The 15,298-nt window shown below is 38.1% G+C and overlaps 1 protein-coding gene and 1 long non-coding RNA gene across 13 annotated transcripts in view; one reads left to right on the forward strand and one right to left on the reverse strand.

Annotated features, from left to right (window-relative positions):
- The window catches only part of LOC124883770, a 33,945-nt gene extending 20,463 nt beyond the window's left edge, over positions 1-13,482 (reverse strand). Inside the window, exon 1 of the long non-coding RNA XR_007042310.1 lies at positions 13,298-13,482. This is a non-coding gene — a long non-coding RNA (uncharacterized LOC124883770). The remainder of the gene's footprint in view (positions 1-13,297) is intronic.
- The window catches only part of mecom (MDS1 and EVI1 complex locus), a 190,739-nt gene that overhangs the window by 72,086 nt on the left and 103,355 nt on the right, over positions 1-15,298 (forward strand). The window lies entirely within an intron of this gene.

Below are 15,298 nucleotides of genomic sequence, written 5' to 3' on the forward strand. Positions count from 1 at the left end.
AACAGAATATAAAAGCAGGAAAAAAATCTGAATATACCAGTGTTCCATTTACTGAGGGAAGGGGGCATCCCAGATTTGATTCATGGCCCAGATTGCTTGTACACCTTAACATTCCTGTTTAATTGATGCACAATAAAGACCACAAAAATATTTAAAAAATATATCCATAAAGAAAACATGAATAGAGATTTTAATTTTGCTCTAAATTGATGGTTTTTGCAGAGTCTGTGTACCATTCTGACTTTGCATATTCAAGCCATCATCAAAATAAATAATTGGATAGGTTTCATGGAACCAGGTTAAAGAAATTTGTACTTGTAATAGTGTTTTAAGCTTTGCTGCTAGTATAAACATGAACATTGCAGCCACGTGCTTTTTCTGCATTGGAAGTAGCTTATATCTGACAAAGGGGATTTTCCTTGGCCAGCATACAGTTGTAGCATTCACATAAGTTCTCTTTTTATTTCCTCCAATGTCGTCATGTTCATATTTAGCCCAGTGACCACAAGGCTGTTGCAGTCGTTTGTTGCCCAGTGAGGTAATGTTAGCTCTGAAAGAAAGTGAGTTGAGGTTGTACTCTTAGCGCAATTAAAATGAAAAGCCATAAAGCCCTCCTTCGTCCCGGTTAGGGACCCAGTGCGACCATTGCCAAAGCACATATTGGTCAGCAGGCACGAAAGAAAATCGAAGGCAGGGTCACCGGACAAGGTCAAAGGTTAGATAGTGGCCCTGTCAGTGTCAAGCTTGCTTGGTTTTATGAAGCAATATGAGGTGGACTGGCAGAGTATCAGCCTCATTTAGTCTGCCTGAATAGATCCTTCCCTATTTAAATGAGAGGGCTTCAAATTCAGCGCTTTATCCTTTGGGAGGCATGAAAAATAGCAAACTATGCAGATGACAAAGTAAGAAGTCAAATGCTTCTATGAAAAGATGATTCAATGTAACTACTCCTTATTCTTGCTTTTAACACCTTAGTAGTTTGTCAAGTGGTTTTGGCTTGTAAAAAAAAAAACAAAAAAAGGATTTTCTTATTTTCATACTCTGCAACTTAATTTCTACTTCGTCCTTATCCGCTGATAGGTGTGGCACAACATACAAATGTCTTTTCTATTTTGTGCCCCGAATTGTTATAGAAAATGTGTCCTTTCTTAACAAATAGACTTAATAGCTGCTTGATCTGTAAGTTTTTCTTTTCCCTGGGAAGAAACTAAAGGAAAATGGATTTTCATGAATTTTAATCCAGTTATAATCGATGTGGATCCTGAATAACAATATGTATTTAAAAGGCTTTGACCTGCGCATGTGTGCGTGCATGTGTGTCCGTGAGTGGGTGTGTGTGTGAGGGAGGTTGTGTAGTGGGGGGTTGAGGGGAAAGATGGGATCCTGGCGAGGCAGCACTGTATCACAGTGTTTAATTACCATCCTGACAGCAAGCAATAACTCTTTCCATTAAGTAAATAAGTTGTAAAGAATTTATGATGAAATGCCACATTATTCAGAATGGATATTCAGTGATGACATCCCTCTGCATTAAATATGGTAAATGCCATTAAGCCCGAGTGTACCCCCCAACCCCCACCCTCTTTTCCCATGCTCACTCCGTCACCGTCCGTAGGCACTTGCTCAGCCCCAGTCCCGCCTGCAACGCGTCAATATGCCAATAACCCTGCGAAGGGTCTGTAAAAACAAAATTGATTTGGTAAATGTGAGTGAAGACAGATATGTTTGCTTTCATCATCAATTCTGTGCGGTGCAGCTAGGTGATGTCACCGACCGGGGAGCGATAAAGTGGCGCGCCCACCTGGAGCCTTTGATGTAGTGCCCCGAGCGGCCGAGCCAGTGATGACAGACGGAGGGAGGTTTGTCACCATGGAGGCCACCGGTCCTCAGCACCATCACCATAAATTTAGAAGCTTTATTCATAAAGGGGACGCGTGAGTTATGGCATCTGTGATGCTTTATGAATACAGGAATGGTGACTTATGGGAAAGATAGCTTCTGTAAATAAGAGGCAGAGTGGGAGCTGTGAGGGGTCTGTCAAGCTCCCCTGCACTGTCGTATGCAGAAATGTAGTGCTGAGCATGCCAAAGATTAGGCGCACTGTTTCTGTTAAAGTTAGCATATCTGTGTCTGTGTGTGTTTTTGGGCTACGACAAATATACAGTTTATGTGAACACTATAGTTCTGCTTTAAAAACACCTAGTTGTTTCTATGAGTTCTGTTTTTTGTCTGGGTTGTGTTTGTAAATTTTACAAAGTTTGTTAAATGATATTGTGCATCTTAAATTGACAAGAAGCTGCTTTAAAGTAATCTGCCTGAAATGCTAAAATATAAATAAATAAATAGAACAAAAAACAAGAATTGATAAAATTCAAATAATGTTTGTATCATTGTATATTCAAGAATGTCTTATATATGTTTTTGCGTGTATAAAATTATCCAATGGGCTAATTATCTGGACCACATCCCAGCCACAACTTAGAAAATATGGCACAGGGATTCTGATGTGAGTGGGGTGTGACAGGAGAAGCAGAGAGGATAGACGCTGCTATCTGGACGGGTAATGCTCAAAGGTTTGCCTGAAGAAGTTACAAATTTGGGCTTTATGAGGAGGTTTTTGTCTCAGCCATGACAATAACAAGGACAAAGACCTTAAATCGCAAAACCATAGACTTTTGTGAAGTTTTAAGCTGGATATTGGATATTCTTGCTCCACGAATTTAGCGGAGTCTTCCTCCCATTTGACCCGATGCAGGTAGTCTGATTACGGGCAGCTGCTCTCTGCCTGCTCCCTCCTCCTGCAGACGGTGGTTCTCTTAAGGACAGTCAATACATTTCCAAACCAAACACGTTGTTTCATGGTGGTTTTGTTTTAGGTGTTTTGGTGGAAATGTTTGTGCATCTGAACAGCTGATTTCATGTGTGATCAGCTGGTTTAGGATGTTATTAAACAAAGCGCCCCACTTTGGTGTAATTCAGAAAGCTGATGTGTCCAATTTATTTTATTTTCTTTCAACCTGCAGGCATGGTTCATGATTTGAAAATAGTAAAATTATATTTTGATTTGACCCTCTAGGGCCATCATTGCGCTATATATTATTGCAGTTGCTCTTGAGTTTTATAAACTTTTCCCTGTACTACCTTATCAAAAACTTTGTCATTTCTGCTCATCCCATGGCCAATCAATGAACAGCAGTCTGTTCACGTCACATGTAGTCCCTACTTAGCCCCAGTCGTACCTGCTCAGGAGCACAAACAAAATGGAAACACTCGCAAAGCATGCCAAGTGGAGTGGAACAAGACTAAAAAGAGCCAGTTGAAAAGGGGCAATGGTTTGTCACCCAAATTGGCCATATTTACATTCAGAGCAATAATTATAAAGTTTAAAACAACTGGAACATGACAAAGGCTTCAGACCTACTTTTACCTTACCACCACAGTATAAAAGAAGGGCCAAAGATTTAAAAAAACCTACAAAGCTCACTGAACTGCAGAAATACCGACCTCACAGAATCAGCATAGTCTGCAAAATCACAATTAATTTTAGGACTTTTGCACACATCTTTACCAGTCGGGGAGGAACATTGGGTATTGTTTGGTCAATCTACCTTTGGTTTCTGTGTTTTAGACATTCAACATTTAAAATATAACAGTTGTATTTAAAATCAAAGGCCTATTGCCAATTTATGTTTCTTGACAAATGTTGAGGTGTTTGCAATAAACGCATTACATAGGAACTCTTTAAGATGTTCAATAAAACTGAAAATATTACAATAATTTTATCTAAATTCAGCACTAAATCCTACTTTTAAAGACTTCTCAAAATTGGTCTCAGAATCATTTAACTTCCTAATTAGAATTCCTTATAGGAGCACACATTAATAAATCATGTGGTCTCAGGTACACCTGATGCAACCAATCAGGTGTGCTTGAGATAAAACCCCTAAAATATCTGGACTATTGGCATTAACGTTTCATTGCATATTAGACATATGGCAAAGTCAAAAGAACTGTCCAGAAGTTGAGAGATGAAGAACATTGCCTTGAATAAACAAGAAAACGAATTTAAACAGATAGCAAACATTTGGAGGAATAGTTGGCAAGTGTAAATTTAAAGAAGCCATGGCATTAACACCTTGATATGCAGGTAAGAGGAAGCCATCGACAGCTCCTTCCTGAACAGGCAGGTGGTCAAAAACCCTTGACTGCAAAAGACATACAGTAACTCTGGGTTTCAGTTTCCATAGTAAGACACATACTAAAGAGCTCCATCCCTAAACTCCAAAGTACATACCACTACTGACCCAGAAGTACCAGAAAAGTTAGATCCAGGTTACTTAAAAGTATATAAACAAGTCAAAGAGGCCTGTTCTGTGAAGGAAAGCATAAATAATAAGAATGCAATGCATACAGTGAAGCATGGTGGGCTAACCATCATAGTCAACTGACTTCATTTGAAAATCTCTGCTGGCATTTTAAGAAGACAGTTGCAGCACACAAGCCTTTAAGCTGGAGGCCATTGTTTTCAAGACGAAGGCTAATAGTCCTCAGGAACCCTAAAAACACTATTTGTATTCAATTCAAAGAAACCATTTGTAACATTAGTTGTGTTGAGCTATTGAAAATTTAATTTTTTGAAAGCCATAATTATAATGACTACCTTTCTAAATTCTTAATGGATGTGACCCAAAACCTTAAACAACAGTTCATCAACCTATAAAAGATACATTTTATTTGCTGCTAAATTTTATCTGTATCAAAAAAACAGTTTGATGATGACCTTGAGTCCATCACATTTGGAAGATAACGATCCATTTTATGACATGGCCTTGGCCTTGACTTATATAATAGCTCAAAAGGATTAAAACAATAGGCAATTTGTTTTTTATTAAAAAGCAAGAATAAAAAAAGAACCATAAACACAAATTATTACTTTTAATTTTCATCAGAGTGAGGGTGAGGTGGCCTGCACTGGCTAGCATATTTGCATGTGTTTCTTCTTAGCCTTCTTTAAATTATTCTTAATGCCTGGATGCCCACCAGTCCATATTCTGCTGTCCCTCTCTCTTTTGGAGTCATTCAGGCATATTGAAATTCAAACTCCATTTCTATCTATCCTCTTCTCAAGCAGCAGCAACAATGGGACAAGGAGTCTGAGTCCAGGAGAGAGTTATCCGGCACTGAATGAGCATTTGGGTCCACCCCAAACTTGCAGCCCCATGGGATGGGTTTAGAAGGCTGGGTGCCTCCTGCTGTAAAGGAGCAATGGGTGGAGCAGGTTAGGCATAAGAAAGGGTGGGTTAGTGGAACAGGGGAGCTCAGGGTCTTTGTGCACCTCTTGAGTGAGAAGCAGAGGTTGAGGCGATGGTGTTGGTGGTAATGGTGGTGGGGAGGTGGTGAAGGAGATTAGCACTGATTGTGAATGGGTGTAGAGGATTAGTTGACTGGGCAGGATCTATTCTTGCTCTGGCGGTCTCCTCGACCTCCTAGTCTTGAGAGGATGGGAGGATGGAAGGAGGTGCAGTGGCAGATGCTTGACCAGGAGGAGACCTATCTTTTCAATTACCACTTTGAGTTTCCATTAATCAACTTAAAAATTCACTACGTATACTTCTAAATTTAAACTTAGCATTTAAAAAAACTGCTCTGTAAATGACAATACAGTGAATCGTTTTGTGATGAAACTATCCCACAGATGTTTTGTCAATTTCAAGGGTTCTGATGTACTATACTGCTTTTGCTGTTGACACCGTCATCATGAACACTTGGAACCGTCTCCTGTGCATGTGTAAAACCAAGTGTGAGAGTGTAGAAGGTGGGCGTTTCAAGTGGGCGTACTTTTGTGCACGGATAAGCCGCTGTCCTGAATGAATGCAGATGTCTCTGGCTGGCTGTCCGCCTGTCCCCTGTACGCTGACGGCCCGTCACCTCTCTCTGTCACTGGAAGAAAGAGCCACTCTCAGTCCCGGCCAAAAGCCCCCCGTCTAATCCTTCAGACCCCGCTACCTCCCCGTTCACTGTCAGCAAAGATGGTCCAGCCCATAGCAGCGCTTAGAAAGACAGGCAGTAGGGATGAACCTCTCTGTCACTCACGTAGTCCCTGAATGGACATACATCCTCACTTTTTCACACACGCAGACTGACATAGACTTTTCAGAAATTCAAAGTGGAAAAGTCTTCCATCTACAAAGACCTCGTGAATGCCTGTTGTCAAATGGGCTGTGGCACAGGAATACAACGGCCGCACAGACAACACTGTGGGAACTCGTGAGAAGACAACCCACTGAGAGTGTATGGGTAATGATGAAGGAGCAGTTCATAATACACACTTTGTTGTTGTTGTTGGCACCAAATGAATCACAACACAGACAATAAACTCAGGTCTTGTTCAGAGTTGTGCTGCACAGGAAACAACAATTCATTACATTTACCTCTTCATCTCTAAACTCATTGCTGGTAACCATTGGTTGGTCTGGTTCAGGACTTATTTCGTTTATTTATTTGGTATCTTTATAAATCTAAATCTAAAACGGTTTCCATTAATGTGGAGCAATATTTGTCTCAAAGTTAGCTTTTAAATCCAATGCAGGGAGAAGTGTTATATTAAGCACAAGAGTTGGTGTTTATGAGGATTTTTTTTAAAGCAAGGTTCTCTTTGCATTGTTTAACAAACAGAAACCTGCCACATGTAGGATATGTCTGTAACAGCGATGGTGTATATTTGCTATATTCGCTATTCGCTATCCCGATACACAGACAATGACGTGATACGACAAAGATTCAACACAGATTCAGCCCAATTCAATTCACCATAGCTCACTCAGATTCAACGCTTTGTTCAACAGAACGCTACTCAGTCCAATATGATAAATTAGGAAAGGGGGGGGGCAGCTCAGATAATCAGAAGATCATCAGGATTGTGATATAAGGATGTTAGCTTCCATCCTGCTGCTACATCAAGTTGTATTTAAAGATGTTGCTATGGGGTCAGTCAAAAACAAAACCAAAAGGATTGTTTTTCACTCAACATACTGTTTTCTCCAGAATTTTTGTTAAACCACATGATCAGGGTGTACAAAACTCTGCTGATGAGCTCCAAAAAACTCTTTTAATGTTTATTTTCTTCCATTACCACAGTTTTTCTCTAACAATAGGAGTCACTATGGAGAAAAATAATACTGCTATGGAGCAGGAATGACATAAGTGTAATTTTCATCTTTCATCTGAACAAATCAGATTTGACTGACACAAGTATTTAACAATGGGTGAGCTTTTCCACACACTCATGTGAATTGAAATGAATCGGTTAAGTATTATTTCTCTAGTCTATAAACTTACATTCAGAGCTCTACTTGTTAATACTCCACTACATCATTCTAATCAACACTGCCCCACTCATGAGTAAAAATTTATCGAATCAGTAAAAATCAAACATTGACTAATTGCTTGTAAGTAAACGTATTATATTTTTTACCTGCTGAGCTGCCAAAACAGCCATGGACTGTTAATTTTGAGCACCAGAGTGCACAACCTCCCCTTTATTAAAATTGTTCTAGAAATGCCTTCAGTCATGTGCATCTGCTTGTGTCTATGAAGTAGATGAGCTTCTAGTTCGCTCTGACTGAAGCTTGCTTTTCGTGGATGGGAGTGAGTGCCCATTGAAAACTCCAAAGACAAAAGAAACTAGGGGTCCATCTCCCTGCCCCTCAGTTGACTGATAATCCTTTTCTTTGGGTTAATCTGTTGTTTGTTGGTGGTGTTTGAGGGTTGAGGCTGTCTGTTTGTGTGTGTAGAGGAGTACTGACATCCTAATCTAATGTGAGATGAGGCATATGTTAGACAAGACATATTTGTGTAGATTCTCCTATGGCTAAAACTTCTGTATTGTTCAGATGCACCCTAATTAAAGCAAATTATAAAACACATTATAAATAACTTTACACAAATTCCCATTTTCTCCTTTCCTCATCCTCCACCTTCTTCTCTTTGCTTCCCATTTTCTTCCCTTATTCAGTGTCTGGGTTCTCAGCAGGGAGGGGAAGCTAGTTTAACTAACTGAACAAAGTCAGAGTGAATTGCACAAGGACAAAAGCAGCCGTGAGTGGGGGCCATGCCAGTCGGAAGGTGTAGCCAGCGGCACAATACCAGGTGAAAGGGGCTCCCTTCAGGGGTCTGACCAAGCAGGGCAAAGGTTATGGCACTGATCTTAAATCAGTGCCAGGAGTTGTTTGATTAAAAATTGAGGTTCAAAAGAAAGGTTTTCAAAATGTAGAGTAGAAGCTCAAGGAACTGCATAAACCTTAAGCAGAGGAAAATAGGTTGATTTGATCAGAGCTGCATTACTCAATAACTGAATAACACATGTCTAGACAGCTACAGATATAACAAAGTTTATATGCAGGTGCACTGACTCATCGTCAGGATATAAAAGCTACTGCCTCATAACACACATTTACATAATTTTTTCCTGAGCTGTTACAGCCCTCTGAATACTCAGAAAGAAGAAGGAAGCTCCAAAGTCACTGTGAAATTGACTATTTTAAAACCACTTGTTTTTGTTAGCGGCAGATCTAAAGAGGAAAGTAAATAGAGAAATTACAGAACAGAAGCCCACGTGTGGCGATTCAATGGCTGAAATAAATTTCCTTAAAAGTAAATGTTTGTGCTGCCCAGCAAAAAGCCTCGAATCTCCTCTCAAAGCTGAAACCTTGTAAGAAAAGCTTTGTATAAAAAATTAGAAGCACCTTATTAACTTACAAGACTTTTATTAATATACAAAGTAGTATGTGATAATGTAAAAAAAGAGAAAATATTGTTCTGACTCAATTGAGATGAGAAGTGCATATACTCACCATAGGCATGAATGCCATCTTAATTTATGGCTTTTCTAGATGTGTTTGAACCGAGCTTCTTTTATGGTGGTATATTTATGCAGGTGTGTTCAAGATCATTGTCCAGTAAGGAGAGCAAGAAAAAGGTGGCTATGTAAGTCAGCCAGTCAGTCAGACAATCAGACAGTAAGTAAGTAAATATGTGTTGTTTAAAAGTTTAAAAGTAAGCCATTGAGGGTAAACATAAGTAAGTGTATAATCAGGCAAAAAAGATTTAACGCTGGAAGTACAAAAGTAAGTATGATAAATATGAACAAGACAAGCCAAATGTCTGAGGCAAAAATTAACCAACCAGATCATAGTTATAAAACAAAATTACAAAATAAACACGGTTATTATACAGTCACTATCAGAATAGATAGTGGCCATACTTGGGTATTTGGGTTTTTCTTGCCTTCTTCGAATAAACCTCATCTGGTTAGAACAAAAGCATGACATGTGCAAACTGGAATTTTCTTCTTTTTTTCTCTTCTTTCACACAAATTTGTGGATTGTAAATCTCGCCACACTTTGACAATGTTGTTCTTTTTTTCTGGTAACATTTATTCTGCAATTGTCTGGTAATATTCCATCTGACAGTCTTTCACAGTTTGACTGGGGAATGTTTGCCCCACTCTTCACTTTTACCTGTGAGATGTTTAAGGGGTTTCTTGCATGTACAACCCGTTCAACATCTCGGTGTGATCAAGATCTGAGCTTTAAATCAGGATTTTCTATTTATAAATTCTCAGCCAGTCCTTGGCAGATTTGTAGACATAATTTGGGTCATTGTCATGTTGTAGTATTCAGTTCTACTTTTGCTTATTCATTTTTTTAAAGATGGGCTTACATTTTCCTCAAGTACCCTTGGACAGACAGTAGAATTCCTGCTGGATTTATGCTGGATTTTATGCAGCAAAACAGTCAAACACAGGTTCTTGTTTTTGTTTTATAGAGCAAATGTTTCTTCCTTGCACACTTCTCACTTGCACAGTCTCTTGTTGATTGTACAAGCATGCACTTTCACATTAACATTAGCACTGCTGTAGGTCATGTGATGACATTTCAGTGTTTTGCAGTCTGCTCTCTTGCTTGAATGGCTGGACTTGGCCATGTTGGCAGTAGCTTTGAATGTACTCCATGCAGACTATTTTCCGGATACAGCAATGGCTGATTTTAGATGTTTCTGAGACATCTTGAGATCCCTTACTAGACTAGACATTTTTGGATGTAACAGGGGTGTTCACTCTCACTTCAACAGTCAGGAGCACACCAAACTAAAGTCAAGTTTAGGTAAATAAGTTACCGTAGCTAAGTAAATATCATGATAACTGAGCTAATAAACAGATAGGTCTTCATTAATAAATGAACAAGTGAGTCGATATTCAAGTAGGTAAGCAGGCAAATAAGCAAATGGGTAAGTAACTGAGGAGGGAAATGAATAAATTTCTTTAATTCCTGCCTTTAATATATTGGTGTGTTTTCACAGTTCACGAAAACACACACCTCTGTGTTAAAGCACATAGTTTTTGTTCAATAAGCACACTACAGCACACTCAGACTTTGCCCCCTGCACTCCGCTCACGCTGGAGTGAAAATGAGGGGACCCCTAAACGGCTTACAGGAAACAGAGGTGATGAATTCCGTGTGTCGGGCCAGAGAAACCAGCTAATAGATACCTTATCTAGAGAGATTGATAGGGGAAGGGCCTTCTCTTTAAACATGCTGCTGATTGTTTCCAAATGTCTTCCCAATGGGGCAGGTCAGAAAGCGACAGAGAACGCCACTCGGTTCAGAGCTGAGAGATTTTTATTGGTCCAGTTTGAGGAAACAGAGAGGGGAAAGGCCACTTTGTCCTGGCTTTGCTGCCCCTTTTGCTGCTAGTGCTTAACTACCAGTCAGATCACATTACTCAGGCAGTAAATCTGAGCACTGCTTAACGCAAATAATCAAGAGCTAATATTACCCTACGAAACCACTTTTCTCTGTGTCTGTGGTAAGAGTGTGCAAACAGGTACTGTCCTGTTAGCCTCAGGCAGACTTCCCCTCACACTTTCATTCCTCTATATGTTTAATCTTAACTTTCACATGCATCACTGTATGTATTGCATCCGCACAACATGGATCTCTGTGTGTGTATCTTGTGTCAAATCTCTGTTTTGTGTCTCCGTGCCAGAGTTTAAAAGGTAATAGAATGGTGTGGTGTCGCTTGAGTTAAACGTTAGGAACACATGCCAGAAAATATTCATCATATTAACACAGTATCTCTTTCCCAGTTACCCAGGATCGCTGCTCCAATTAGAAACAATCCGGTCCAAAACTAGAACTGGGAGCTTCCAGGTCTAAGGAGAGTGAAAGCAGAGGCCAGAATGGCAGAAATGACGTCTTAACCTCATCTTCATGCTACTATGTCATAATGTTTTAATTTGGGCCATATGAAAGGCTGCTGTGCACTCATCTGGTATTGGAAAATCAATAATATGAGCTTGGCCTGCCTGTTCTCCCTAGATGAGGGCGTAAGTAAGTGTAAAAAGGTAAGAGATGAGGAAAAATGACTGACATAAAAAAGATTATGTTTTCCTGATGTTTGATCCCATACATTATTCTCACAAACTTTAAGTATGAAACATTTTGATACCTTCTCTTTCCAAAACTGTTCTGAACAAGGATCACCATTTCTTTAATAATAATATAGCATTTTTTGTGGTTGTCCATCAAAAGTAGCCGATTTAAAAATTAGAACAATGTTTCATTTTAACATTTCAAGTTTAATGAAAAAAAAATACTCAGGCTAATATGCAGTTCAGAAATAGGTAACTGAAAATGTGCCAACTTTAGTAAAATGAGAAGTAATTAAGAAAAACTTTATATTTCTGCCTTTCCACAGTTTCTAAATCTCGAAGCAGCTGCACTGTTAACGTGCTCCAACCTATGTTTTTGTGGAGAAAATATATTATAGACCTACCCTTAACCTAAATCCAACAAGGATTTAGGTTGGATAAGGGTAAAGCTTGTTAAGAGGTTAACAAGCTTTTGTTATTTAAGTTATTTAAGAACAGGCCACAAATTTTTAATTTCATAGTAACTTAGCAGCTTTTAAATTACTTTTGGGATTAGTAGTAGATTAGTTTTCCAAAACACAATATGAACGTCAAGATAAAATATTTTAAACCTTGATAGAGCTTCAAACTAGTATTTGCATAAACTCCTCTGCTTGTGTCTGTCTCTGCTTCACCAGATATGCATGTTAGTTTGTCGGTAAATGTGAGTCACTTTTCTTACGACCTTCAAGCAGGAACCTTTCTAGAATTTCTTTTAAAGTAGTGTGAGAAAACACACCCACAAGATAAAAAGCTAGTTAAAAAACCTCCTAGAAAGGGAGAGGTCAAAGCTCAAAACAAATAAAAAAACCTTTAATGAAAATAACTTTGAGCCTTCTGTACTCAGTAACAACTTCCAGAGTGAAGGTGTTGTGGTTAGTGCCACCTGGTAGCTCTCATGGTTTTCATTAAACTGAAAAAGATCTGATTTCTGAGTTTTTGATTGGATGGTCAGTGCTCAAGGCCAAAAAAGGTTATTCTATTTAACAACCAATTTCTAGATAAAATCAATTGCCCAGGAGAAATAAGTAAAGTTATCTCTTCTTTAACCATCTACAACACTTAGTCATATTTAAAAAATTCAAAATGTGTTCCAATGAGGATTGTTTGTCAGATTAAAAACTATTATTGAAAATAACAATGTTCAAGCATTTATAAAACATAGCTTTCAGAAAGCCCACATTTCTGTATTAAATTTTTTTTTTATTTGTCTGATGTAATATTCAAATCTTAAATGTATTTTCATTAGCTGATAGAAAATACTCACAATTAACAGAAATAAAGGCTTGAAAACATCACACAGTTTTGTGCAGTTAATCTATACGATGTGTTTCACTTAATTAGCTAAGTTACTAAAGTAAATGAACTTTTCAACAATATTCTGATTTATTGACTGGGTCTGTAAGTCATGCCCCTCAATGTAATAAAGATCATGATAATATAGTATTTCATAATATTCTGAAATAGCCATCATAGAATACTCCAAACCTTTTCATTTCAATCAATCAACCAAGCTTAATTTATAAAGCACTTTACACACTCAAAGTGACTAAAGTGCTGTATAGGTCCATAAAATAAAATAATATAAAATATGCTAATAAAATACAACATCCACAGTAAAACTAATAGAGTAAAAGGAGTTAAAACAACAAAAACATTACAAAATAAAACTATTAATAAAACCAGCTAAAGCCTCTTGTTCATCCAGAATAAAAAGTCAATTTAAAAAGATAAGTCTTTAAAAGATATTTAAGATCATTCCTCTTTACAGTTTGTCTCCTCGGCTCACAAGACAAGTCCTAGGAACATCAAAAAGCAGCAGGTTACCTGATGTCAGACTTCTGCCGGGAACATGCGCTCTAATAAGTAAGGACGTGCCCGACCTTTTAAACATTTAAAGACCAAAGGTAAGATCTTAAAAACAATCTCAAAATGCACAGGCAACCAGTGCAGGGAGGATAATATGGGAGTAATGTGGTCATGTCTTCTTTTACTGGTCAGCAGACGGGTAGCTGTGTTTTGGACCACCTGCAGATGACGAAGAAGAGAACTCTCATTATAGAGTAAGTTGCAGTAGTTCAGTCTAGAAATAACAAAAAAGTGAATCACCCTTTCAAGAGCACAGTGAGGAAGATAGGGTTTGATTTTAGTCATGACTGACTGAACCTTAGATTGCAGAAGAGAGACTGGACTACAGCATTGACCTGTTTATCAAATTAAAGATCACTATCATAAAATACCCCAAGATTCCTGACAGCAGTACAACTGAAAGAATTTAAAGGACCAACTGCACTACTGCACTTGTTAACAAGCCAGTTTTCCCAAAAACTATCAACTCAGTCTTTTATCCATTCAAGGAAGTTACATTTGATGAAAGAGGTCTTGTAGTAATACATGTAGACTTCTAGAATATCAATTATGATCCAATTATTTTTGCTACACCATTTATGATCATAATATTTCTAACCTCATAGTTTAATATGATTTCCATCCGAGCCCCATGACTGTGTAACTGCGCAATTAAAAGCAAGTTTTCTGTTATGCCCTGTGTAAATCTAAGTGCCCCTCAGTGAACGATGTATTTGTTAATATTTTGTGCACTTATTGAAGGTCACGTTTCACATTAGTGTGGCTCTCATATTTAATGGGGTTAATTATGTTGGTAATAACCTCGGATCACATCCCAGTCAATAAGTGTTTTCTAATTGCTTTCAGGATGCCTAATAATAATGTAGTCCATCACTTTCTGTCACCGCTTAATAACTGTGGGGAGTGTTTAATTATATTCAGATAAACATGAATTATTTTTGAAAAATGAGATGATGCTGTTTTCTTTAGAGTACAGGGCAAATCTTTTACTGTACCTGCGTAGGTACTAGGTTTTTTTTTTCTCCTAAAAGCTTTAATGAGACCTTACCACAATGATGAATTTTACAGCTATTGTGGTACAAAACACAATCTCAATGTTAGCTACAGTTTTAGTCAGAAGTTTAAAGTCAGTCATCCGCAATGTGAATATTATATTCATTTTAGTTTGATTCCACATGGACAAGCCAAAATGTTTATGTCTGTTTTTTTTTTTTTTTGATCAGAAGATAAAGATAGAGCTACTGTTAGAATGAATTAAAGTAAGGCATTCTTACCAAAAATCCCTGTACTATTAGTCAAGCATGATGGTGGTAACATCATGCTGAGTTTACTTCACTGCCAGTGGTGCTGTGGCATGGGAGTATTATCTCCAGATTATTCAACAAATTATGAACCTGTTTAAGCCTGTATGTATAATTTTCACCATGTGGGGAGTAGAAGAAATCCACAGTAAGTCCAAAGCTGTCCTCCTAATTCTTGATTTTTTAAAGTCACTGAATGTTGTTTTTGTTATGAATTTGTTGTATTTTCACCCTGAATAAAGAACGGTTAATGTAAATCAAATAAAACCCCAGTCCATGATTCTTACCAGAGTTGTGCATTTATGGCAAAGTTTTCTCCATTTGGATTATCCAAATTGTTTATGGTGTTTTGTTTCTTAAAACAGCTTTATGAGTAGACCTACTTTTATTCCCAATCATTCCACAATTGACTCGAAAAAGAAGACTTTGGCAGTGGAGGGAACAAACCAAGAAGATCTGACAGGCAAAACTAGACAACCAAACAGGGTTAACACAAGGCTGACAGATGAGGCAGAGGGGAAAAAAGGCCAAAATGTAGAGTGAAGCGTAAAGAGTAAAGAGAAAGACAATCCAAATTAATGAAAAATAGATGGTATTAGATGAAGATGTAGAGAAGGAACTTGATGTTCTGTTTCTGAGGAAGACAGATCTGTAGATG

This window comes from Girardinichthys multiradiatus, chromosome 18 (assembly GCF_021462225.1).
Source record: "Girardinichthys multiradiatus isolate DD_20200921_A chromosome 18, DD_fGirMul_XY1, whole genome shotgun sequence".
In the NCBI taxonomy this organism is placed as follows: Eukaryota; Metazoa; Chordata; class Actinopteri; order Cyprinodontiformes; family Goodeidae; genus Girardinichthys; species Girardinichthys multiradiatus.